Source organism: Bactrocera latifrons, unplaced genomic scaffold (assembly GCF_001853355.1).
Source record: "Bactrocera latifrons isolate USDA-ARS-PBARC rearing strain unplaced genomic scaffold, ASM185335v1 scaffold_76, whole genome shotgun sequence".
Classification (NCBI taxonomy): Eukaryota; Metazoa; Arthropoda; class Insecta; order Diptera; family Tephritidae; genus Bactrocera; species Bactrocera latifrons.
The window spans coordinates 1,001,478-1,005,855 of NW_017537445.1; positions in this window are offsets into that span (position 1 = coordinate 1,001,478).

Consider the following 4,378-nt stretch of genomic DNA (forward strand, 5'->3'; position numbering starts at 1 on the left):
AAACAATTTAAATAAAAATGAATATATAAAATGTATAAAAATTGTGAAATAAATAAATTGGAAAAGTAAAAWCACAGAAAAGAAATCAAAATATATACATGTTACAAATACAAATACACGCATTTTCCATTTTTTGAAAATCTTTATGCCCGGCTTCACAGTCCATACTTAAGTTGTTCCCAAATAAAATCTTAGCTTAGCATTGTTGCAGACTGAGTTTGTGTTTCACAGTCAATGCTTAATTTCTATAAAAAAAAATAATAATATAAAAAAAAATGCTTAATTTTACAAAAAACAAAAACAAAAAAATGTTTGAAATATTTAAATAATAGCAGACAATAATATATCAAAATAATATATCAAAATAAATTTTCKAAGAAAGCTATATCGAAAATGGTTGAAAACAACAAAGAACCCCGAATTTCACCGGTAGCGAGTCGGAGCACGTAATAGAACTGGCGGAAACACAATCCGATTCCATATTTTTTCACAAAAAAATAATTTCTTATTTCTTATTATTCTTCTTTTGACAAATAACTGAAAATTCAAAACATTTCAATACAAAAATCAGCAGTTACTTAAGCACTGCTTAAGTCTCCCATTTCTATAAATTCATTACTTAATATTTTCAATACTTAAGCATAACTTAAGTATGAACTATAAAACACTATTTTCCCGTTTTATCTTAAGCACCACTTAAGTATGGACTGTGAAACCGGGCATTAGTGTTCTTTCTTCAAATCATCATTTTATACCCTGAACAGGGTATATTAAGTTTGTCAYGRAGTTTGTAACACCCAGAAGGAAGGGTCGGAGACTCTATAAAGTATATATATAAATGATCAGTATGTCGAGCTGAGTCGATTTAGCCATGTCCGTCTGTCTGTCTGTCTGTATATATAAAAACTAGTCCCTCAGTTTTWAAGATATCGTTTTGAAATCTTGCAAAAGTCATTTTCTCTTCAAGAAGCTGCTCATTGTCGGAACTGCCGATATCGGACAACTATAACATATAGCTGCCATACAAACTGAACGCTCGGAATCAAGTTCTTGTATGGAAAACTTTCACATTTCACAATGTATTTTCACAAAAGTTGGCACAGGCTATTTTCTAAACCAACAATATAATCTCCGAAGAAATTGTTCAAATCGGTTAACTATAGCATATAGTTGCCATACAAACTGAACGGAATCGGAATCAGGGGCTTGTATGGAAAACTTTCAGATTTGACTTGGTATCTTCACGAAATTTGACATGGATTACTGCTTAAGGTAACAATATAATCTCCGAAAAAAATTTTCAGATCGGATTACTATAGCATATAGATTCCATACAAACTGAACACATAATTACTAACAGAAATGCACCTGTAAAGGGTATTTAGCTTCGGAGCAACTGAAGTTAACGTTTTTTCTAGTTTCAATTACCTATATACCGTAAGGGAAACCTTTTAGTTTGTGGCGTAGAATTGAACTGAGCGCTTACATTGTAGAAGCTTGTAACTCAAAAACTATGTAAGATATCGATTTATCACGATCAAAATATGAACAAACCGTTTTTATAATCACATTAGGTGTCTCTCTTATCCTGCATTCAGTGAGGGATGACGACATATCCATTTGGATACTAAAGCTAATTTCAACTTTCTGACGTTTTTGAATTTTCATCAAAATATCTGTCGAATAATCAGTCAGTTGAACAATAATGGAGCTGTCAACCGGGTGTCTTAATGCATGCTGGTGATAACATAATGACAGATATCTACACTTTTTTTTAAAACGGCCTCTGTATATTCTCACTTCCTTTGTAAAGCTATATGTCTACAAATATACTTCTATTTTAAAAATACTTTGGTTTCTAAAATTAAAAAAAAAATATACAATTTCAAGAATTCTACAATCAATTCATTTCTGCACCTTAGTTCGGTTTGAAAACTCCCAAAAATGTGATTTAGAAAAAGTTAAACTAAAAAAAGAGAACTTACGAAAAAACTAACTTCTAAACTAATGCTAATGTTATTTCAAAGTATAGAAATTTGTAAAACTAACTATTATACAATGTAAGAAATCACTTAATCTAAAAATTAGTTTTAGCCACAATTCAACGGTAAAGAATGAGCTACAAGGAAATGAATTTTGCGATTTTCAGAAACAAAACAGACAGGAAAAGTTTTCAAACATACAACACTTTACTAACTTTATACAAATACATACAGAAACGTACGAGGAAATATATCTATCTATATTTACAAATATTATAAAGTAGTAGGATGTGGGAGAAATTATGAAAATTATTGTACAACATAAAAACAATTTGCTACACGATCAACGTCTTATTAGCTTACAGTCGTTTCCTTTGTATTTTACACACCGAATAGCCACAAGTGAATATCACTTGTTTTGTGGAAGAATGACCTGACTCAATACCCCAAAAGTTTTAACTAGTTTACAGAATTAACCGACTTAGCAAGCTAAAGTTATTATGTATTAATGTATTGTATAATGGCATTTTTATATCCTATTATATTTGTGGTACTCACAACTTGTCATAAAGCATCGTAAAATCATAAAATTATAAATTTTTACACTTGTTTAAAAAAATTGTTTTTGGATTACAAATAAAAATGAGTTTACACATTTACAATTTTCAATTACATATTTTCGGATCGTTATAACTTATAACATTATGAGACCATGTGAAACCCCTAATTATCGATTAAGTTCGTTACGAAGCAAAAAACAGCAAGAAGGAAACGTCGGAGATGGATCAACGTGACAAGCTGCGTCAATTTAATAATTTTCGACTGTCTGTATATACATATACAACGGTTGACTGTTTGCCTGTCTGTCCGTCCGTCGGTGCAAGCTGTACCTTGAGTAAGAATTGAGATATCTCGATGAAACTGGATATGTGGGTTACTTGGTTCGTAGATGGGGACCACTGTCTCACCCACAAATCGCCATCAAGCGAAAACATATAAAGTGCCATAATAAAGCACTAAATTGAGATATAAAGCTGTAATTTGGTACAGTGGATCGCAGTAGCAAAGGGCACCAACAAAAAGTGGGCCCTCAAACAAGTTGAATATGCATATCTCTTAAGCCACTTAAGCTACAACAACCAAATTTGATGAGTACAAAACTTATAATAACTTCTACCGACAGTGTGAAAATAGATGAAATCGGAGGATAACATCGCTCACTCCCCATATAACGGTACTGTTAAAAACTAATAAAAGCGCGATAAATCAAGCACTAATTGCCAGAGATGAAACATTAAATTTCACTACCGATAGGCGTGACACCGCCCACTTGTTGGTGAAATCTCATATAGGCACCCGACCAACCGTTTTTGGCAAAATTTTGTGACACATTATGAAAATGGACGAAATCAGACAACAACAACGCCTACTTCTCACATAACGCATTTTTAAATTCCACTTGATTCGTTCAGTTTCCAGCATACACCAATCAAGAATCAATTAATATAACGGAATAAAGCTTTTCACGTATAATATAGCCACCTTATGACCAAAAATTGCTTAAATCCAATAAAGACTGTTCAAATATAATTTATAAGTAAAATTCAATTTTTGAGCGTTTTGCTTTTCTTCAATCATGTGTTAGAGTTTTGCGGTGTCCACAACGTACAAATACGATGTTCACAACATTTAAAAGCAGGTTTTGTAAGAACCATTGATAATAGTTTGCTTCAGTCTAAAGTTAAAATCATTTAAAATGCATTTTTGATAACTGCCGACAGCAAAGAAATGAAGAGTTTGTGGTAACGTTCCTTCATCTCATTTAGTAAAAATAAAATGAATTTGCAATAAACATTATTTAAGGTTAATTGTAAATAAAACTACTTGCTGTTAGAAAGTTCGAATGGATTTATTATTCATTTTATTATTATTTTGTTAACAATAACCAAATTAATTTGCTTCGATTTTTCGTTTAACACTTTTTAGCTGTTTAATTATCTGCCAAATCGTTATATTTTAGGCTGGCAATACCAATGAAACTTCATCCGAATGTATGTAGTTTAAAATCGTAATGAAAAAAATACTAGGGTTTATCTAAAGTTGAACTGCTCTAACTTCAATTCCACCGGGTGGAGTTCAAACCCGTAATACTTAAGCGTATAAGCCTAGATTATTGGTCAAGTAATCTTATAACTACAAAGATATTCATCAGATCGGACTGTTTTATCATGTAGCTGCCATAGAATATCAAGATAAAGATTTTTATGCTATAAAACATTATTTATGTAAAAAATTTCGATATTGAGGAATGCATATAATTTGTTTAAATTTCAAAATTATAATTTCGGCAATTTAGCCCGGTTTTGCAAAATAAAAATTTAAAAATTAAGAAAAAA